We start from the raw sequence: 24,351 nt of genomic DNA, 5'->3' as shown, positions 1-24,351 counted from the left end.
TTTTTAGAACACTGTATCCTTCAACTTTGACTAAACCAAAAACTATACATAGAAATCTCTTCCTACTAAGTTCCGGCGGATTTTTAACCTTTTACCCACTCCAGACGTCTTTTGGAGTATTTACGGGAAAAAGGGTCTGTGTGAAAAAGCACGACTGAGTTACTCTAACGTCTTGCGTTAGATTTATCGCCTTACCAAACGTTGGGTGCCATGTAGTGTAGTTCCTATATTCTCAATAGGCTCTGCGCATTGGAATAATATATTCAGCAGTGTAGACGTAGGACTGAGGTTATCTAGGTCTCTACTGACTATATTAGACTTAAGGTTTGCCAGCTAGCTCAGAGGTCACTAGAAACTTTCTCGAATAAACGAGGAGGAGTTTAACCTCCCTGGATAGACAAGAAGGGATTAGCTTCTGACAACCATAAAACATGACAACTTTGCTCTCCCTGAATAAGAGTGTATCTCTAGAGTCGTGTGAAACCAATAGACAGCTATTTCACTCAGTCAAATGTGCGTACTTAGTTTCACCAGAATGCAGAGAAAAGAGAGACGGGCGTTTTCAATAAAAGGTGTTATTTATTGAGCAGTCTTCTTCCTCATACAAGAGAAATGAATTGCCACGATTGTAATACTCATGGTAAAGTAAAGTGCGTAGAGTAAAAGGAGGATTATAAAATAATACTGTAAAAGCATTGATATGGTTTCTTAGCCATATGATACTTTAAAATAGATAAAATATATACATACATATATACATTGACTAATCGTACTCAACTGGTGCTTCGAAATACGCCTACCCCGGTGTAACTGACCTAAGCCTAATACGTGGGAAGGAGTAAGTAAGTAGCAGTTTAAGTTAAGTTTGTTTTGCCAAGAATCTGACTCAAGAATTCTCTGTAAGGGTTTAGTCAGTTCCGTACCTGGGTAATAGAAAGCAGGAGGTCTTGTATCTCTTTCTCAGGACTCGATATCCCAGTAACCCGCGAAGGTATCTGGAAACACCGGAGCTGGATTTCTCGGCAGGAGAAAGACAGTGTCTCTCTCAGTGCGTCAAGGAGGAGGGGCAGCGTCCGTGGGCTCTCGCATCAGCTGGCCTGAAAGGTGCCTGAGTTTGATGTAAGGTTGGACATAAGACGTCAATAAAGATGTCACTAAGAACTGGCCGTTCTTACAGTGCTTTACAGGAGTTCTAGGACTAAATCAAAACAAAAGCAAGGGGGATTTCCCAGGTTGCTGGAGGCTTGGTTTTGTTTAGAGAACTCAGTGTGCTTACTAGGGGGCCGGAGAAGTAGCCTTGCTTAATGTGACAGCATGTGCTACGACTGAATTATGGATATGATTATTATGCCGTTGTATGGATATTATTGATTATAACCGGACAAGGGCATAAATTAGGAATATTGATTCAGGTTCCTAAATAAAACACTACAGTTCTTTGTGAAAATAAGTTATAGAATTTTTTTTATTACATGTATATCAATCTTTTAGGAAAAAACATTATTATTAATGCAATATCAATTATTAAATCATTTAGTTAGTTGTATATAATATTTTATTGGTAAATAAATTTTTAGAAAATACATGTTTAGCATTATTAATAATAATAATTTATATAGTATATTAATTATTAAAATTAATTTACAATTGTGAAAAGATTATAAATTTTATAATAACATAACATATATCTCATCAACAAATATTAAGTCACATTTATATTTTCATTGTATTTATTTACAATTGATATATATAAATATTATTAATAATAATAATAAATAAATCATTTTATTTATTAATATTATTAATTTACAAATTGAATATAGTTGTAGAGTCACTTAAATAAAGGAAAAAAATATATAATATATATTTTCACCTTACATATGATTTATGTATTTATTGCAATGTTTATATATTTGTACAATATTAATATTAAATAATATTAATGAAATATTTTTTTATATTTATTAACAAAGGATATTTAAAATAATAATAATTTTATATGTGTTAGAAAATTGTGTATAAATTTATAAGTGTAGTTATATATTTTATTTCGACTTAGAACATTGTATTTAGTATATTTTAGTTTCTAATATTGTTTCAAGGGGACTACTTTTTTACTGCGTAAGGTTATTTTGCTTCATTCAGGACTGGAGAAGCTCGCGGTTGGAAGCTGCGTCGCGTTGAGAAAGGTAAGGTCTATTTTAACTAATATCACTTACAGAGTAGTAGTTTTTGAGTGTATATTAGAGGTTTATAGTGCTATAGTGTGTATGTGGTCGTTGTTTTGCAACGTTTCAGGTGAACATTCGTTTTGACGGAGGTGTTGTGAGTTTTTGAGGCATGGTGTAGTTTAATGCTTAGGATGTTATTATATCTGGATTTCAATGCTTTACATTGCTGTTTATGTATATTTTGAAATGTGTGGGCGTTTGTGTGGGTGGGTTTGTTTTCTGTATGCTTTTTTACAGGTTCCCGTATGTCGATGTTTGTTTCCGGAGAAGTGAGCGTTTTTTTTGGGAGAAAAGAGTGTATTACTTTTAAATGTAATATTTAAAACTCTCTCTCCTATTTTCGTGTTTTCATGGAGCGATTTTTACATTTATTTATTAATTTTCGGGTTTTTATGGCTATCAGTTCGGAATGGACTTTGAGAAGTTAATGTGTTTTTTTAGAAACTAACTGTGTGTATGTTCATTTTTTTAAAGAAAGTCAACACACTTTTTTTAGTTCCATTTCAATGTTGTTTCCCTGTTTTTCAAGTTTTGAGGTTATCGCTTTGGATTGGGAGAAGAATATGTGTTTTTTTTTATTTAACTATGTGTGTGTATATCACTTTAAATAATACAGTTACCACACTTCTTTTATTGGAATTTCCTGTAGCGTTTTTTTCAATTTTTCATTATTTTCGGGTTTTTAAGTTGTTCCAAAATTGGATTTATAATGGATTGCCAAGGGATTGGATGCATTATCAGTGGCTGTATTACGTTTTCGTCTGTTAAAGAAATTGTAAGTATTTTTAAATCTATTTTATTAGGGTGGGAAATGTAAATTTTAATGTTATTGTAATAATAAATATGGCATATTTGTCTACAGAATGTTTTGTCAATGCTTATAAATATGTACAACAAATATGTAATATTTTTTATTAAACCAAAATGTCAAGAATTTGTAACATTTTGAGTAAATACAAGAAAGTATAGTTAAATTTTTAACAGATAATTTACAGTAGAGTTTTTGCTATTAGGGATAGGTAGTCTAGACCTCTTGTTGAAGGATATAGTGTGACCTGGCTTGGAAGTAGTCGGAACATTTGTTTTGTTTGTTTTGTTAGTTTAGGTCCTATTTGTGTTACAGATTGTTCTATGCGTACCTCTTGGTGGCTTTGTTCTTTTAGTAAAGCTTATATTAGATTGTGGAAGGTGGGTTTCCCTTTGCTAGTGGTAGCTTGGAATGCATTGTGCCATCCTTCTACACTGTTATTTGTTTTAGCCTCTTGATTCAATGTACTTAGGTATACATTCCACCAAGCTATGTGGAATTTAGGTTGGCGTCTGTGTCCAGATCTATGTAACCTTCCCACCCAAGTATCTTCAAAGTAGTCTAGAAGTGGGGCTAATTTATCTTCATATTTCTTGTAGTATGGACTGTCAATTAGTTTATTATAATGTTCTGCTACATCAGTAACAGGGACATAGGATAGTGCAATTAATTTTTTTATTTGATATGCAAAATTGCTATCTGTTGCATATTGTATGCTTAATGTGGATTTTTGGAGATGTCTCCATATGCTTTGGTTAAAATGATAATAGCATCCTTGGATTGCTGTGTGGGGAAATGTTTTTAAAATGCTATTAATCATTGCTAGCTCGAAATCAATAATTATTTTCTGGGGAAAATAATTATTAGTTTCATTTTTTATTACATTTAGTATTTCTGTATATGTGTTTTGTTGTTTGTTAGGTAACAAACAGTAAATAAATGGTATATTGTAATGATGGTACAATCCATGTATGCTATACAGTTGGTAGAATGGTTTAGGGCATGGTTTAAACGTCCCATCCATCATCCAGTGTTCGCATTGTTGTAGTTTCCTTAAACTGTTGCAGTAGCAAACATAATAATTCTGTTTGTAGAGCTTTCGTTGTCAAATAGTACAAATCTATCCTTATTATGTGTGATGCTCATTTCTGGGGAAATTACAATTTCTTCAAATGTTTTTGGGTTAGGTTGAGTTGTAGTTGTCAGTCTTTTTTGGCGTGCAATTGTGCGTTTTAGGGAGTCAATTGAGGGTAGTTGACCTGAAGCATGGGCAGGAACTTTTAAAAGTTCCTCTTTTAGGATCTGGGTAGTTGGTTTGTTAGTCCCTGTACTTGCCTCTTTGATACTTTCCAAAGCATCCCTGATTTCTATGTCTGTGACATTAGGGGGGTGATTGTGTTCTCTAGTAAATAATACATTTGCTTCTTCAGTAGTAACCCTACCATAGCATTTGTTTGTATGTACATTTCCAAAAAACTTTGGTTCCTGTTTGTCTTTCCTGATTATAAACATACCCCATGTAGCATAGCAAAAGTTTATTTTTCTGTGACATTACAAATTCAGCACCTTCTGTCATTTTTATATTAGTTGTGCTAGGAAAAATTAGAAAGAAACATATTTTAATGTAAAATATAGTTCTATATGTGTTGTAGATATTTATATTTCACTGTTTATACTTACAGTTACTTTTTCTTGTTTAGAGAAATGCTGAAGAGGTGTTTTCAAAATGTTTCTTGTATGTTCTTTTATTTCTGTTGGTAGGAAATACAAGATGTTAAAAAAATAATCTTTTATAATATTTAGAGCATTTTCTAGGGGGAAGCAGTTGTTTTGTAGTTAGTTTTTTAGGGCCTTTTAGGAAGTTAACAGATATACTTACTTGTTAGAATTGTGTAGTCTTTGTATTAGCTGGAGTAGATTTAGGATGGATTCTGAATATCTGTAAAGAAGATACAAAACAAAAACATTAGTATAAGAAAAAAGCGTTTGCATTTTAAGGCCTTTTAGGAAGACTACAGATATACTTACTTTTAAAATATGTGTTGTTGTTGGCTTTGGTAGAGTAGATCTATGCAGGATTATGAATATCTGTGAATAAGATAGAAGATAGAAAAAAAGGCTATTCGAAAAAAGCTTTAGCATTTTTGGGCGTTTTAGGGAATCAACTAATATACTTACTTTTTCAAAATGTGTAGTCTTTGCTTTAGCTGGAGTAGATTTAGGATGTATTGTGAATACCTGTTAAGAAGATAGAATAAAAAATACATGGTTATTACTAAAGAGTTAAAAAGAAATGCAGTTGGTGTTTTAGAGAACATTTATATATACTTACAACCAGTATTTAGTGGTAAAGAATTTCTAACAGGTTATTTGATGTGTTTTAGTGATTTCTGTAGAACAAAAGAAAAAGTAGAAAAAAAAGTTATTTAAAATATGAAGAGATATAGTAACTTTTTTAGCCTAATACTTGTTAAAAAAAATGTTTAGCCTACTTGAATAATTTAGGTAGTAATCTTGTTTTCCAAAGTAGATTTCTCAGGAATAATGTTGTCAAACTGTATCCTTATATTTTCTGTAGAGTTAGCAGCAGGAAATAGCAGTGGAAATGTACTCCTTTTATAGTGTGTATGTTTTGTGTCATTTCATTTGATTGGATGTTTTAAGAAAGGGAGTATTTCATTGGCTAGTTTGAATTTTTTTACATGTAATTGCTTGGTTTGTTGTTGTGGGAAATCTTAATTAGTGAAGATTTATGCATTGAGGTTCGTTTGGATGTTAATTATTTTCAAATATATGTAATAATAATGTTATAATATATGTAGAAACAATAGTATTTTTTGGTATATATGTGCAGCAATGTTTTGATGATATGTGGGTAAAATGTTTAAATCTTTTAAAGAGTATCAAAAATGTTTGTATATATTTTTATATGTATTGTGGAGTGCATAATGTCTATTATACTGATAGTTTTATAGTATTTTACCGATTTTATTGTTTTAAATCTGTTGTTGATATTCATCTATAATCGATATTTTAGCTATCTATATATTAGCAGTCGATATTTTAGTAGTGTTATATATAAATGTTCAGAAAACGATATTTTTTTAGTCTATATTTTGGCTATCTATATTAGTGTTGTCGATATTTTCTATACTCGATATTTTATCCTCGATATTTTTGCTGTTTTATAAATAAATATAGGAACTCGATATAATTGCTGTCGATAATTTATCGTCGATATTTTTTCTACTCGATATTTTGTCCGTCGATATTATGTCAGTGATCCTTATGTCCCATTTTAAAGGGCACAACTTGGAACAGGTATTGCACCTTTTAAATTCCAACCTCTGTGGTATCGGATTTTAAAAGGTGCAATAAGGTAGAAAAATCTACTAGCTATCGCAACGGAATGTTTAAATTCTATTAAGGACACGGAGGCGAGGATTAGGCTTTACTTAGTTCACTTTAATCAATCAGCAGTCATTCACATTTTTAGATTTTAAACATGAAATACATTTCCCATAAGTCCTTGGGAAAAACCAAAACAGCTAAATGCAATCAGAGGGCTGCAGTTCCATATAACGGACCCCTCAGACTTTCTATCCCACTATTTCTTCCTGCGAACACAGCTGATTCTTCCCAGATTCATTCCGGTTGATTGGGTTCTACTTCTGAGAGGGAACCATAATTCAAAATGTCTGTTATCCTCTCCTTGGAACTCCACTTTCAAGTAGCAGAGAGAAAAAGCATCCAAGTTTAACATGTTCAATTCAGTAACCCATCCTAAACCATCAAACATATATTTTACATATCATGTCATGACCCAGTTATACTGAAGTTTGCATATTCCACACGGTTGGTCTATTAATCATGTTAGAGATAATCGGAGGACTAATCTTCGCGTCTGTGTCCTTAACAGAATTGAAACATTCCATTATGATAGCAAGGACATTTTTCATTCTATATCAGGACCCGGAGGCGAGGATTAGGCTAATTTAAAGCTTTTCCACCACAAGGGTTGCCAGATTTGAGGTTGATTTAAAGTAAAACCTTTTAAAAGTAGAGTCTGATGATCAGTCAGCTGCATTGAGGATATCCTCCATTCTCGCTCCCAAAGAAAAAGCTTTAGATGGTGTGGCTCCTCTCACTGAGTGAGCCTCAAATTAGGAGGTAACAATAACTGCCTCTTGCATTACCAATCTGACCCATCTGGCAATCATACGGGAAGAAACCACCTTCTGAGGTTTAGTGAGAGCAATCAACAGTTGTCTTTCTCAATGAGGGCACAGATCCTCTGTCACAGCTTCATATGCCTTTATTGCTTTAACAACACATAATTTTGGCACGTCTGGAAATGCATGGTATGACACAATCTTAGAACTACTCTTAGTTTACTGAGTAATATGAAAATGTACCCCTTCCGGGCTGAATACTCTAACTGTTATATCCAATGCTCGGATATTTCAGACTCTTTGGCATGAAATTAAGCACAAGATTGCTAACTTTGCAAATAATTGTTTCCTGGCAGGTATTTATCAGAAGGCCAAGATTTAAGAAGGTTGAGAACCATATTTGTATCCCATAAAGTAGAATATCTGTGTTCTGGAGGGAGCAACAATCTAATACCCCTTAAGAATTTGTATACCAAAGGATGCTCCCCAACCGGGTGACCATTACACCGGCAAGTGGCCTGATGAAATAGCCGATCGGAATGTATTTATTGACATGTGAGCCAAAACTTCTGAGGCCAAATTTGCCCAAAAATTCATGATATGGACAACATCTGCCCCCAAGGGATCCACTTGGCGTTGGAGACACCAACCCAGCCATCGAGACCAGGCAGAGCGGTATCTTTTGTTAGTGCTATCCGCCCAAGCTCTGGAAAGTAAAGAGGCAGTTTCTTGTGAAATGCAAGGGACTTTCCAGCATAACTGGTAATCTTCCAGGCCATGAGAAAAAGAGAACCTGCGCGCACCAGGTGATGAGGGTTGCTCTGGGGATACCGGAAGAGATCTGGAAATAGGGGTAGAGAGATTGGAAAATCCCAAGAAAGTTCCAGCATTGCTGGAAACCAGACTTGAGACCTCCAGACTGGGGTGATCACAACCAGATCTGCCGGTTACATACAAACTTAAATGGGTAATCTCATTATCATCACAAATGGAGGAAACACGTATGCCATCTCTTTGCTCCAATCTTTGAGAAATGCATCTGTGGCTACCGCGTTGGGGTCTAGTCGTCAACTGCAATACCTCTCCATTTGGGAATCCAGTTGAGATGCAAAGAGGTCTATGGAGAATGGGCCCCACATGTCCTGAATCTGTTGAAACACCTGGGGTATAATTTTCACAGGCTGTCATCCTTCTAATGCGGTCTGTAACTTGATTGAACTGACCCAGGAGATGTTCTGCTGAAACAGAGAGGTGGTTGTCTAGACAGTAATCCCACAATGTTCGAGCCAGATCCGACAGAGTCTTCGACCTCGTCCCCCCAGATGGTTGACATAGTGAACCACCACCACATTGTCCATCTTCAGAAGAACCAAGCATTGAACCCTGTCCTTAGGCCAACATTTGAGAGTGAAAAAGCCTGCCATCAACTCTAACCAGTTTATGTGCAGGGTCTGTTCTGCGGAAGACTATTTTCCTCCTGTCGCAAATTCTCCACAACGAGCTTCCCAACCTGAACCGCTGGCATCGGACTCTATAACAAGGTCAGGTTTGGAGCCAAAGATCGCTTGTCTGTTCCAGGCCTCTATTTGGGAAACTCACCATTGCATCTCCTCTCTGACCTCTGCCAGAGTGGAAAGGATTGGGCGTACGGGTAAATGGCCTGTATGGAAGATGAGTAGATTCCCACTATACGTGCAAGTTGACGTAGCGATATCTGTGGCTAGGACAGTGTTCTCCTGAGCTCCTATCTTATCTTGTTCAATTCCTGAGACGGGAAACTTAGGGTAGCCTTGATCTATTCTATGAGGCAGCCCAGGAACTGTAGAGACTGGGATAGGCAGAGTGAGGACTTTTCCTTGTTGACTCCGAAACCTAACAATTCCAGAAGATCGATGGTCATCTGTAAGTGTGCGGACAAGTGTACCGGATACTGGTTCATGATCAGGATATCGTCAAGGTAGACGACCAATCGCACATCCCGAGCTTGTAATTATTCAACCACCAGTCTTATACCTTGGTGAAACACCATGGGGCGGACGATAGACCGAAAGGAAGGGAGGCAAATTTAAATATTTGAGATTTCCACTGGAATTGCAAAAAACACTTGTGAGGTGGAAAGATGGATATTGCTATATAGGTAGGCGTCCTTCAGGTTCAAGCGAACCATCCAGTCGGCCCCCTGCAGAAGATCCCTGAGAAGATGGATGCCCTCCTTCTTGAAGTGGTGATAAACAAGCCACTCTTTAATTCCTTTAGGTTTATAATAGGGCGTAGGCCGTTGTCCCTCTTTTCCACAAGGAAAAGATTGCTGAGAAAACCTTTGCGGTGTAAGGTGGTCGGGACGATATCCCCCTTCTCCAAAAGTTGTGTTTTTTCCAGTTTCACTAATTCTTGCTGGTCCTGGGAGAAAACTAGTGGTCTTGGTCTGTGTGTTTGGAAGGGAATACCATAGAATTCTATCTGAAACCCTTTTACTATTTGGAGAACCCATGCATCTGTGGAAAGAACCTCCTAGTTTTGCAAAAAAAGCACCAAACGGCACCCAAGTTGTAACCCTTTCGGATTCTGTACTCTCACCTTGGGAATTGTTGTAGGCACCGTTGCACCTGGAACCATCTCTGGCACATCAGCAGTGGCGGTAGGCGCTTGTCGGGTAGAAGTTTTCAAACTTCAACGAGTCTGGCCAATGGCAGCAACATGAGTCGGTGCCCCTAGCAGAGGCTTGGTGAAAAGCACGCCGGCCGAGCCCCCCTACCACGACTGGCTCCAGCAAAAACAGGGGGGTAAATATGCATTTTATGAATGTTTGGGCCTCATCTAAATAATTAAACGTAATGACAAACTGGCCCAGCTCCTGGAAAAATGGGTCCTCAAATAGATTGCCCTGGGCCACCATGCCTGCCTCCGAGGTGCAACACTCCCCAACTTGGGATCAGTTTTAATCAGGAGTGATGTGCATTGCTCTGTCTAAATTGTACAGTAGGCGTTGCCGAGGAAGATGATGTCCCGTTAGGCCCAACTGCATAAGGAAAAGGGGTGGGGCAGAAGTATCTGGATGCTTTAGCATCCTCCGCCATGCCCATTATTTTAGCTGGGTTCTTGCCACATTTAGAAGTTTTGCAGCAACAAATGATGGATGGAATGCTGCTCGCTATGCTATTGGATTCAACCTAGCCTAGCTGCTGAGGGATGTTACTCTGAAACGGGTCCCAGGATGCTTGTTACCAGTCCAGGGAGGACCCGGCTTGGCAGTTTGGGCTGGACTATTCCCATGAGGAACAGGGTCAAGACTGATTTGCATATGGCTGGGTCCAAACTGAGGTGACGTAGTGAGTAAAAGAACAATGGATTTACCCAGATCTGTTGACTGTGGGTGAATGTTTGATTCATTCAGTATTCCGTCCATCATTTGTTGCCGCAGCACTTTTTGCCCTAAGTGGGATGGGCATGCCCAGACGTGGGTCGCTTGCTCTTTGTGCATTGGATTCAAGCGAGCTTGGCTGGTATGGGGTATTATCCTGAAACCAGTCCTAGGATGCTTGTATTCAGTCAAGGAAGGACCCGGCTTGGCAGTTTGGGCTGTACTGTTCCCATGAGGAACAGGGTCAAGACTGATTTGCATACGGCTGCATCCAAACTGGGATGGCGTAGTGAGCAAAAGAACAATGGATTTAACCCAGCTCTCTTGACTGGGGGTGAATGTTTGATGCATTCATCATTCCGTCCATCATTTGTTTCTGCAGCACTTTTCGCCTTACGTGGGATGGGCAAGCAGAGACATAGGTCCCTTGCTTATTGTGTCATTGGATTCAAGCTAGCCTGGCTGATGAGGGATGTTACCTCGAAACCAGTCCTTGGATGCTTGTTTCCAGTCCAGGAAGGACCCGGCTTTGCAGTTTGTGCTGGACTGTTCCCATGAGTAACAGGGTCAAGTCTGATTTGCATATGGTTTGATCCAAACTGATGTGGCGTAGTGAGCAAAATAACTATGGATTTGACCCAAATTTCTAGACTGGGAGTGAATGTTTGATTCATTCAGAAATCCGTCCATCATTTGTTGCTGCAGCACTTTTTGCTTTAAGTTGGATGGGCACGCCCAAACGTGGGTCCCTTGCTTGCAGTTCCATTGGATTAAAGCTATCCTGGCTGATGAAGGGTGTTATCCAGAAACCGGTCCCTGGATGCTTGTTTGCAGTCCAGGGAGGACCCGGCTTGACAGTTTGGGTTGGACTGTTCCCATGAGGAATAGGGTCAAGACTGATTTGAACATGGCTGGCTCACAACTGGGGTGGTGTAGTCAGCAAAAGAACAATGGATTTAACCCAGATCTCTTGAGTGGGAGTGAATGTTTGATTCATGCAGCTTTCTGTCCATCATTTCCTGCAGCAGCACTTTTTGCCCTAAGTGGGATTGGCATGCCCAGACATAGATCTCTTGCTCGCTGTACCATTGGATTCAAGCTAGCTTGGCTGATGAGGGGTGGTACCCCAAAACCAGTCCTAGAATGCTTGTTTCCAGTCAAGGGAGGACCCAGATTGGCAGTTTGAGCTGGACTGTTCCCATGAGGAACAGGGTCAAGACTGATTTGCATATGCCTGGGTCCAAACTTGGTTGGCGTAGTGAGCAAAAGAACAATGGATTGAACCCAAATCTCTTGAATGGGGGTGAATGTTTGATTCATTCAGCATTCCATCCATCATTTGTTGCCGCAGCACTTTTTGCCCTAAGTGGGATGGGCATGCCCAGACGTGAGTCCCTTGCTCGCTGTGCCATTGGATTCAAGCTAGCCTGGCTGATAAGGGGTGTTACCCCAAAACTGATCCCAGGATGCTTGTTTCCAGTCCAGGGAGGACGTGGCTTGGCAATTTGGGCTGGACTGTTCCCATGAGGAACAGGATTAAAACTGATTTGCATAGGGCTGGGTCCAAACTGGGTTAGCGTAGTGAGCAAAAGTACGATGGATTTAAACCAGATCTCTTGACTGGGGGTGAATGTTTGATTAATTCAGTATTTGGCCATCATTTGTTGCCTTAGCACATATAAAAGGTTGTCGTGGCAAGAGGGCCAGGACCTATCTATGCCCTTTTTGGGGTCAAAGAAAAATGTAGCAAGAAAAGTGGCAATTTTGGTGTCAATTTCGGGCGTGAGGGACACTTTACCCCCCAAAGATGGTCTGGGATATTTGATGGGTACGCAGCTCCTTACTTCTTTATCTAAGGGTTTCCTTAACTTGCCTGCCATGTAGGTAGGCGCTGGGCACCAATCGCGTATGCAAAATATAGTCTGGATCCAACAGATCAGCGTCAAGGGATTTTTTTAGTGTGCATTGTGGGATCATGGTCCGGTAAGGAGTTGGCCATCGGGTGCCATGGTCTACTAAGGTCTCCATCCCAATCAGCGGTATTGGGGGAGTTTTCACCATCCCCAGGGTCAGTGGGAGGGAGGGAAAGAGGTGCTAGGGTCCTGGGAGTCATGTTGTAGGGGTAGTGAGTCCATAAACGCCTTTTTAAGGCATGCAAAGGTGTTGAGAATGACTCCAGGGTTATCTGCGCACTTGCGCTTATCTGGATTGTGTGTAGACAGTTGCTCTAGAGGTATGGGGGCTTGAGGCCCAGAAGTGTCTTCCCTCTGCTCGAGGGTTTTTTGGCATTTCACTTCCAAATGCACAATTTTCTTCTGCAGGGGGCCTACTACTTGTGTAACAACGCTAAAGATTGAGGCGCCTGGCAAAACTGATAGTTAATGGGGAGGTAGGTGACGTCCTCCGGCTCCTCCATATACTCTTCTGTGCCCTCAATATCTTCCATAAGGATATGTGATCCTCTCAATATATGGAACAATGACAGTTAGAGCAAGCCCTGAGATAGTTATAATGGTATCCCTCTAAGAATGGGACTAACCCCCAGCTTTTAAAGGGTTGAATGCCGCCTGGGATGGGTCCCACAAAATACCTCATTGAGGCTGTTCTTACCCACATGGCGGGTGTGTCAGACTCCAAACGGTGGCTATGTTTAAAAAACACTGTCCACAATAGGGGCTAATGAGGCCTATAAATTTCTCTGTTAACGAGGACGCAGCCGGACGCGTTTCATTCTTTTTGGTGAGTGAAATAGATGCACGCCGCCGACGAGAGGTGCAGATGCACAGGGCACCTGAAAACAAGACGTGCGCACGCCCCCTACCGGCTGGCTGTCCACACAGCGCACCAGAGCCTGGCAGCTTGTAGCAGCCACGTAGGAACGAGAACGTTCCCGCAGTCGCACTAGAGAAGGGAAAAGAAACACCAGTATCTAGCGTTAAATTCAGACACAGTAATAAAAGCATCCGGTGGGTTGTAATGTCCCAATGCGGCACTGCTTTGTAAAACAGTCACAATATATTAAAGGATAAGGCAGAGTGTGAAGGCATTTATCTGTATGCTGCTGAAGCAGCGAAGAAAGAGATAGATAGAGTCTCCAGTAAGCATGGGCGTAAAATCCGTTACGCTCGCGGATTTTTCGTATTTTCGGGGAATCCGCAATCCGCGAACTCTCGCGGATGCGGCGAGAATACGCAAAATCCGCGCGAAGCGGATTTTTTGTTTGTGTTCGCACTGCTCGCGCTGCTCGCGGTCCGCGGCGCGGGCAGGAACAATCTCGCACTAGCGAAAGTACAAAAATTACTTAGTAAAGGAAGTGGCCCAGTCTCCAACTTCCTGTTCCTGTCCAGCAAGCTCCTCCCATAGGGGTGGGGTGAAGGAAGTGCCCCAGTCTCCAACTTCCTGTTCCTGTCCAGCAAGCTCCTCCATTTCCTGGCCACTTTTCGATCATTCTTGACTGGGAAGGATTACTTTTTGTGGTTGCTGCTGGATATTTGGATTTGAGGCTTTTTGGATTACTTTTGGATTCGAATTTTGATTTCACAAAGAAGTAAGTTGATGTTGTTTGTTTGTGGTGATTTTTGTGTGTGTTTTTTTTTTCGACTTTTTGGGGGGAAAATCTGCAAGTTCGCGAGCTGAGGATGTTTTTGCTTGTGTTCGCACTGCTCGTGTCCCGCGCAGCAACAATCTCGCACTCGCGAAATTGTAAAAATTACAATTCTGCTGCACATGAATTGAAAAACACCAGGCTTATTTATGGGTGCATGGATGATACAACTGTTTTGTTGAAATTATTTTTGTTAACATGATTCTGTGCTCTGATGTCATCCATTATGCCCAGGGGGGCCCAGAATCGGTCTGTTCGCGGATTTTGTGGGTTTTTGCCACGTTCGCGCCGTGAAGCAACAATCTCGCACTCGCAAAATTGTAAAAAATGCAATTTTGCACCGGAAAACCACCAGCAGGCAGCATAAGCCTTCTGAAAATGGATGGATGGCATTGGATTGTGGTGATTTGATTTGTGTTGTGTGTTTTCACTTTTTGGAGTAGGGGTTGGGTGCTGGCTATGTTGGTGGTGGCCATTTTGAGGCATGGTCCTGGCCATGTGGATGGGGGGGTCAAGCGGCCATTTTGAAGGCAGGCAGTGAGCTATGAGACATAGGCCTACACCCATTGTGCCTTGCTTTCACCCATGGTGCCCAGGCGGAGTCAGGGGTACATGAAAGCACAACCCTCTGTGTGTGTGCTCTCTTGGATCAATGTTAAATTCCTGTTTCCCAAAAATTTAGCAAATCCTAATTTTGAAAATTCCATATTGTGTGGTGTGCACGTGTGTATTCATAAATGCCTACTTGCTAACTGTTTATTCAAGCGCTACATATGCAACATTTATATTTACTGATGTTCCTCTGTCTTCATTTGCGTTTAGGTGCACAAAACTACGCATCATCGTTGAGCATCAGTGCCAGGAAGAAGTGCTGCTGCGGCCTGTTGTTAAGACATCTGAAGAAGATGGCTCCAAAAAGAGGTGCCCGTAGGTCCTCTTCCAAGAAAGATGTCTCTACTAAGGAGAAGAAGAAGCAAGTGGCACCACTTACCAAGGCGATTGGTTGCTCAACCAAGACATTTTTTGGGCAACAACAACCAAAAAAACAAAGGCCCACCATGAGTGCTGCACAGGTAGCCTGTTTAGTTGTTGAATCACCAACGACCAGTGATGTTGGATCATCGCAAGAAAGTAGCAGCACGCCATCAACACAGGTTTTAACTCATCTCACAAGTACTATTCAACAACCAAAGCCGCAACAACAACTGCATGGGCTACTAGTACAAGCAGAAGTACATGCGCAAGGAGCTGTCCGAGAAGGAGCTGTCCGAGAAGGAGCTGTCCGAGAAGGAGCTGTCCGAGAAGGAGCTGTCCGAGAAGGAGCTGTCCGAGAAGGAGAAGGCCGAGAAGGAGAAGGCCGAGAAGGAGAAGGCCGAGAAGGAGAAGGCCGAGAAAGAGAAGACCGAGAAGGAGAAGGCCGAGAAGGAGAAGGCCGAGAAGGAGAAGGCCGAGAAAGAGAAGACCGAGAAGGAGAAGGCCGAGAAGGAGAAGGCCGAGAAGGAGAAGGCCGAGAAGGAGAGGGCCGAGAAGGAGAAGGCCGAGAAGGAGAGGTCCATGGAGACTTGCAAGTAGAGGTCAGTGAAGATGGCCATGGAGCGGTGCAAGTTCCCACAATGGTTGTTCTTCCAGAAGTAGGGGCACAGGAGGAAATTGACTTTGGAGCCGGGGTATCATGTCAGGAAGACGAAGCCACTCCTCCTGATGATTCATTTTCTCCCAGCTCCCCAGCAAGGAAAAGATCAAGGAGGATGTGTAGAAGTTCCTCTTCAAGCCCCGCTCCATCAGACGATGATCTGGATCTGGATTGGCAACCATCTCCGACGTCTGAGAGGGAGGCACACCATGAGCTGCGAAAGGTATCAAATGTTAAAAGGAAGGGCCCCGGAAAGCTTATACTTATGGATCCGAACGTCGGACTTGATGAAGTGGTGCATTCTGATGTTGTTGAAGAGGATGACAGCAATGACCTAGTCATCACACATGTCAGTCCAGCCACACCGGCCATGCAGCAGACAGACATTTACACCCTATCCCGACGTCATGCTGAGCGTGACCCTGGCGACGTGCCACTGGTAGCACCACCAACGCAGTCAAGTAGTACCACAAGTTCAACAAAACCTACAGCTCCCATATTTTCTCCCCGGAGGGGGACTCCATCCCGCTCGACTCCCTCAAGTAAGGTTGCTGCAATAATTGCACAACCCAGTAGATGTCTGCAAGGCTCATCCACCACTGCTTCATCTGGCATTGGCAGCAGTATCACCTCGTGCGGCAAAACCAGAAGTTTCCAGTCCCCAGTTTGGAACTTTTTTAGTGTCCATGAAAAATATGATAACATAGCCGTTTGTTGCATTTGTAAGACTAGAGTTAGCCGTGGTAAGACTGGTACCAACTATGGAACCGGAGGCCAGATAGGTCATCTTGAAAGAAAGCACGCTGTCGAATGGTTTCCGCACCTAGCAAACGTCAAGGGAAAGCGATCCCAAAGGGCAAGTGGCCAAAATATACCCATAGTAGGTGTTTCATCTGAAGATGATGGGGAGGTAGAAGAAGCGTCAGACATGTGTCCGGTTGCACCCAGTACCCCTTGCAGCATCACACCCTCCGTAACACATAACAGGCACACTGAGAGTCTGGGAGACACACCAATGCGGAAAATGTCAACACTGATCAGAAGTGGGTCGAAGAAGGCATCCGCATCATCCCGTAAATTTGTCCAGCGCACCATTTCAGGCATGTTCTCCTCAGATGCGCAATTTCAACGCAACCACCCAACTGTACGCCTCTATAACACTAAGCTGGCAAAAATGCTAGCGGTGGACCTTCTCCCTTTTTCGTTTGTCGAATGTGTGGGTTTCCTTGAACTCGTGGCAACATTGGCCCCTAAATGGAAGGTTCCTAGCCGGTACTATTTTGCCAGGGTTGCTGTTCCAGCACTACACAAAGAGGTGCTTGAGTTGGTGGGGGCAGCTTTGCAGAAGAGTGCTGTTCACACTATACACCTGACAACAGACATGTGGACCAGTTGCCAAGCCCTTGATTACATGTGCATCACTGCACACTGGGTCTCTTTTTCAGGGGTTATTAAACAGATAAATGCAGGTGGTGATTTGGTCGAGATTTTTAAGGGTGCTCGTAAACATGCAACATTAGCCATGTTTGGCATGGAGAAAAGTCATACTGCAGTCAACATTTTGGCTGACTTTAACAAAAAGGTCTTGAAATGGCTGCGCCCAAGAAATTGCAAGGTTGGTTATGTTTCTACAGATAATGGCAGGAATGTAGTTAAGGCCATGGAGGACGGTTTCTATATCAGAGTGCCGTGTTTGGCGCACTGTATCAACCTTGTTGTGCAAAATTTTTTGAAAAAAGAACTTGCAGTCGACAAAACACTGACCATCTGCAGAAGAATATGCACACATTTCAACCATTCTTTTAAGGCCCGGAAGGAGCTGAGGCGCAAGCAAAATGAACGTAGAATGCCAGTGAAAGCACTTATCCAGGAGGTAGCAACACGTTGGAACTCAACCTTCTACATGCTTGAGCGTCTGCATGAGCTGTTTCCAGTAGTCAATGAGTATTTCTACAACCTGGGTGGTGATACGACAGGAATGATGCTAGCGGTGGAGCAATGGCAGCTAGTTAAAAGCCTGACAGACATGCTTCGGCCTTTTGAGGTCTTCACGCGTGACGTGAGCAGGGAGGACTGTTCTTTGAGCAAAGCTATCCCACTGTTGCTGAAGCTCGAGCACCAAGTCAAGGTGGTGTCTTCACAATTAAAGGACGTTGGAAAGAACGAAGCACATGAGTTGGCGCAGAGATTATTACAACGCCTAGTTAGCAATGAACGGCTTGTAAATATCAAGAAACAACAGCACTACATTTGTGCTACTATTCTGGATCCACGTTACAAAAAGCCATTGTTTGGCAAAGTAATAATTCCTTTTGAAACATCGGATGTTACAGAGTACAAAGGTTGGCTAGCTCAGTCAGCCATTCGTTTTGAAATAGAACGGAAGGAAACTGTAGGAGAAGACAGTACTACTAGTGAATCAGCAGGCGATCAGGCGTCCCAAAAAAGCACTTCACCATCTGTGCCTGTGGCAGAAGTGAGTGACTTTCCCTCTGAGCCGTTAACCACACCAGCAACCGTATCATCTGCACCAGGCGCATGCGATATGTCTGAAGCGAGTTGGCTAACTCAGCTAGGGTTTCCTGGTCCTAGAAAGGACACAGAAGTGCAAAGTACAGGAATCCGGGAGGACATTCTTTCAATGGTGCAGGCCTATCTGGATGACTCAACAGAGGTCAATATTACTGAGGACCCATTGGCGTATTGGCATGGGAAAAGAAAAATATGGCGAGAGCTCACCAACCTGGCTATCAATTACTTGTCTTGCCCACTCGCAAGCGTGTCTTCAGAACGTGTTTTTAGTTCTGCTGGTGGCATTGTGACTTCCAAAAGGTCCCGCCTCTTGCCCGCAAATGTGGAGCGGCTCACCATGATAAAGATGAACCAGCACTTCATACCACCAGATTACAGAGTACGAGAATGCACGCAGGAAGAAGAGGACACCGCCCTACCCGAGGAAAGTTCTCCTCAGTTACCAGAAGTAACCCCGACTGATGATTTAGCAGAGTATGAGGACGAGTTCTGCTTCCCTGACAGCGAGTTCTGAAAATGACTCAATCATTCATTCATTAATTGTAAATAGTCCTCCTTATTCACTTTTATTCCTGTATGTCTGTCTTTCTTTAGCAAGTGCTTCATCACATTCCCAACAAAACTGTAATCACCCAATCAAACAACAAGCACATCAGCAGAACTGTCTTGATTTTGATGCCGCAGCATTCCTCCGGTTCACAACAGTTAGTTGACAAGAACTCAGTCCTGGTCGTCTATCCTGAGTCCTCCTCCTCCAGACTCACCCTATCCATTACCCATAATGCTGATGCCTGGATTCTGCACAATGAAGAAATGAAGAAATGAAGGAGCCAGCCCTCAAACACAAATTACAGGTAAGATAAGCTTTTGGATGGGAGGTAGTATAAAGGAGTATTCGGAGAGGCGAGAGAGTGACAGTGGTACTAGCAGCAAAGTCCTAGGGCTCTTGAATTAACAAAGTCTGTGACAGGCATTTACTTAGGAAAAAATGTGGCCTATTGCACGTGAACGTGTAGGCGTTCTATTGCTCGCTTGCCTGTCTCAGGGGTGCTGTCTCTGGGGCTTCTAGGTTTTAGGGTTGTGTCAGCACCGCTACCACATTTCTAATGTTGATTGCTTTTGATTTGCAGAAAATCCACGCCGGGAAACTCCAGTTGTGGCCCTGCTGCAGAACGCGTTAGGACTCTGTGAATTCCAGGTGGAGCCAGCCCTCAAACACAAATTACAGGTAAGATAAGCTTTTGGATGGGAGGTAGTATAATGGAGTATTCGGAGAGGCGAGAGAGTGACAGTGGTACTAGCAGCAAAGTCCTAGGGCTCTTGAATTGACAAAGTCTGTGACAGGCATTTACTTAGGAAAACATTTGGCCTATTGCACGTGAACCAACACGATGACAGTGTTCTGTTAAATGAAATTACTGCAAAACCACCACCCACCCAGCTCAAAAGTAGTAAAAAAACAGGTATGCTCAGATAAAGTTTGAAAAAGTATATTTATATCCCTAACAAAATAATCTCCCGCAAGACCCTCCCTAACCCCAACAAATAGTCCTCAAAAGTCCCCAAAAAACCCAACTCCCAATTCCCACCCCCCAAAAGTCTCAAAAAAAGGGGCAAGGGACACTCTAGGGATGCAAGCTGGTAAGTTTGGCCTCCAGGGCATCATGCTTTAGGGCCAGGGCATCATATTTTTCTTGGAGGATGGCTTGCTCTAGGCGGAGGCCCTCCACCACATTTTGAAATTTGTGCCATTTCTGGACCTCCGCCTCTAGGTCTGACACTCTGCGGAGTGCACGGCGCAAGCGACCTTTAACAGTGCTGCGAGGTGCAGCTTTTGCTGCTCGGCGGTGGCGTCTTCCGGCACGGCTCCGGTTCGCTGGAGCACTGTGCTTACCGGCAGAACGTGGGGTAACAGAGGAGGATGTAGACGATGTTAAGTTGGATGCACTGGAGTGCGTGTCATCCCCCTCGAGTTCCACCAGTCGCCGATATTCCGCAACAGTTGCTTCCAGCCTCCGTTGCCGGGCCAGTACAGCCAGCATACTCCTCGTTGGTTTGGAGGTTTTAGTATTGCCAACTATATGAAGAAAGAAAGACATAATCTGTAAGCAATGCTCTTTAGGAATATGATTAACACAAAATGATTCAGCAGGAAGTTGTGTCACAGTACAACTAGCAACTAGCCAGGGCAGTACAAAACTATTCAGGCCAGTATCATGGGCGTCCGCAGGGAGGGGCGCTTGAATCACCATTTCCCTTCCCACAACTCTCTTGTATCCTTGGTTTGGTGCTCTTTCATATGAAAGAGATCTGGCAGAAGTGAGTGATTTTTCCTCTGAGCCGTTAACCACACCAGCAACCGTATCATCTGCACCAGGCCCAGGCGATATGTCTGTTTCCCTCCCTCTCTCTCTCTCTCTCTCTCTCTCTCTCTCTCTCTCTCTCTCTGTCTCACTCTTTCTGTCTCCCTTTGTCTCCCTCTACCTCGCTGTCTCTCTCTCTCTGTCTCCCTCCCTCACCCTCCCTCTGGCTCCCTCCCTCTCTATCTCTCCTTCTGTCTTCCTCTCTCTCTGTCTCTGCCTCTATCTGTCTTTCGGTCCCAGCCTGCTGTAATTACCATATTGTAATTTGTCACTGGGCCACCTCCTCCCCAGATCGACCCTCGGACTCAGAGTCAATGATGACCACATCCGAGCTGGCCCCGCCACCAGATGTTCCACCTACAAAGTAGATTTAAGAATGTTAGATTACACCACTCCACTAGTATTTGGTCTATGAATGAAAAAATGTGAAAACAACTGAAAAATTAATTGACTGTCTACTCTAGTCTAAAGTAAATGTCCCTCCTTCCAGGGAAAGCTGTTGTCTTGCTTAATTTTTTTGTCACAATTGTTGAATGCTTGCTTAATTTTTTAACACACATTATTTTTCTCTGAACAGACAGAAACTGGACTTCTAATGACAAGAGAGGAACATCAACTTGAAACCAGGTGAAAGCTCGGCTCGACCACAAGAAATGTGTACCATTCCAGAACTCATCAAATCAGCACCAAGCACTTTTCCATTTCCAACTAACTTTATTTTAATATATGTGTTTACTTAAACTTTTAATAAAGCTTTTAAACTTGAATTGACTCTGTAGTTTTTCCTCTAGAGAGTCCGGACTAGAGTGACTGAGCGAAAAGTTTTGCAATTTTTGGAAGGAGGAATCTGTGCTGCTGACACTACCAGGTTTATTTATACAGTGTGCCAAACACGCCCCTCTGAAATATTATTACTCTGGTCTTTGGTGTCCATAGTTCGGTTTGTGGAGAATTGTCCCTGCAACAGTAGGATTATTGATTTTGCTCCTATCTAAACACTATTTCGAAACAATTAAATTAGGAATGCTTGGACAACAATAGGTCCTCTATATTTAAAAGAAAACTTACTGGGGCCAGCAAAGGAGCACTCGCCGCCCTGGCCTGCATCCTCCTCCTTTGGAGCCACTGCTGCAGCAGATTTTTCGGTCCGCTTGCCCCTGGGCGGACCTAACGTACAACATGAAAGAAATAACAGAAAACATTGATGATTGCTGCTTGCCGATGTCCTTGTCAACCAAATCAAACATTTAGAAAGAACAAGAACCTACTATTTCATCCAAAAAGAGGGCTACAAAGGAAGGACTGCACCTGAGCCTCTACTCTAGGGGCAGATTTACAAGCCCCTTGCAGCTCTTCTGCTCCATTCTTGCGTCAATTTTGTGACGCAGCGCCACAAGAGAGGCGCCATGGTGTGGCGTATATTAACAACGTGGCGCATATGGGAGATGCATCCCATTCTAAAACCCTGCGCCATTAGGGAGCGTTCCAGCGCAAGGGAGGGCGTTCCTGCGCAGGAACGCATGCTAAAAGTGGCTATGGGGAATATATAAAATTTCAATCAGTCATTTAGGACAATGATGCGTCACTGAAACCCTGCGCCTGCATGAAGCAGACTTACGGCTTGACGCAGCATTGCTGGAGCTGCGCCATCGTTGCAACGCAACTCCATCAAAGAGCCGCCTTTACGGCACCGATGCGTAACGCTTCGGTGACGTTTTGGGACCATGGTGTGCCGCATTGTAAATACGGCGCACCATGGGTGGTGCTGCCGTGCCACACACTTTGCAGGGATGCGCAGGTAATTGCTAATCTGACACTTACGGGCATACTTACGAGTTCTGAGCTGCACACCTCCAGATGTGCACCAGAACAAATACGTAACACAAAAATAACCTTGCGTCACGGCAGATGCGCCGCTATTACAATGCGGCAAACCCTGGCGCAAGGGTAGGCAGATGCGTAACGCATCTCGTGACGAAATAGGGGCGCATCTCTAGAGTCGCTTCGCGGGCGCAATGCAACTATAGCAGTGCTCAGGGCTGCCCAATACTCTACATACCGCATCAGTCCTTACGCCTGCTTCAAGCAAGCAGGCATAAAGAATTGACATAGCAGCGTCGCGGAAGTGCCTGCGTTAAATCTTGTAGATTTCACGCAGGCACTTTTGCGAGGCACACATCTGCCTGACCGGCACCACCCACCCCCCACTCCCCCCCTGCGTGGGAACGCACCCATTGAGGCGCAGGCCCAGGCATTCACGTGGCGCATCTCCTTAGATGCATCACGTTGTGCATGACTCGCAGGGATGCGCCACGTTTACGTCGCTGTGCGTCAGGTAAGGCAGTGTAAACGTGGAACAAGGGGCTTGTAAATCTGCCCCTTTGTGTCTAGCATTACGCAGTTCTGTAAAATACACTCATACTCAGCCCAATTAAATGAACACAAAATAGATAACAAATAAGCAGTGGCACCGGCACAGAGAAGGAGAACAGTGCACATGAAATGCACAGAAGATTTTGAAATATTAATGAAAAAATTGCTACTACTACTCACCAAGACCGGGGACCTCCACTCCCAGCACGTCTAGCAGGTCACGCTCTCGGTCAAGGATGTCGGTCCAGCGGTGGGTGACCTGATTGTAGGTGCGCTGGACCCCCGTGATCTTAAAAAGGGCCCGGCACACCTGCGCCCACCGCTTCCGTCGCTCCTGGCTGTTGGTGTAACCAGCAGCAATCCTGCCGCCTGCCGCGATGGTCCTGGGGAGACGGCGCTGCACGTAAAAAACAAGTGCGCCCACCTCCTCAGGGCTGAAAATCTCCCGAGGCACCACCATTTCCGCCCTCAATCGACCACACGGGAGCCGGGCACGGGCTGCGGTGCCCGTCTTGGGCAGCTTCACAGCTGTCTTGACCATGTTCTTGTTCTGGGCAGGTGTGAGCAGTAAAGAAGAGACAAAATGAAAAAAAATAAGAGTAGGGAAGAAGGAAAGTAAAAGTTTAAAAAAGTAGTTCAAAAGTAAACAAAAATAGCCTAAAACACAAAAATATAGATCTAGAAAAATACAGGGATAGAAAATAAGTTAAATAGATCAAACAAATAGTAAAACAAGCAAAGGATGGCAGAGATATAGAGAGGATAGAAACACCATACCCAGACACATAGGAATGAATGAAAAACAAGATGGCGGCCCGATCACGTGCGAGTAAGTAAGTTCGCACGCGATTTCTCTCGCGAACTCGTGCGAACTTGTATTCGCAAGGCGCGAGTCGGGCGAGATTACACTTAGCGGGCGGAAACGGAAATACGTCACGCAAACAAAATGGCGGCGCCCATACTCAACCTTGAGGTAACTCGCACGAGTTCGCGGCTTCCACGGGCGAGTTCGCACTACGACGCGCCCCGCGAATAGGGCGAAATTACCGAAAAACGAGTTTTGCAAAAGCAAAACGAACGAGCAAGTGCAAAAGTTCGAGCTATTCATTTGTAACCATTTACCTGTAGTGCTTCCTGAAGGGGCCCTCCAGAATCCGGTTGCCTACTTGCAACTATTGTGTGACCCTGCTCTATCAGTCACAGAATAGTTACAAGTATGCCATTGCATCCTGTTAAAAAAAATTATTTACTTTGCATTTACAACAAAAAGGAAA

Source organism: Lissotriton helveticus, chromosome 2_1, assembly GCF_964261635.1.
Source record: "Lissotriton helveticus chromosome 2_1, aLisHel1.1, whole genome shotgun sequence".
Lineage (NCBI taxonomy): Eukaryota > Metazoa > Chordata > Amphibia > Caudata > Salamandridae > Lissotriton > Lissotriton helveticus.
The sequence above is the reverse complement of the archived record's forward strand: the minus strand, read 5'-3'. Positions refer to the sequence as shown.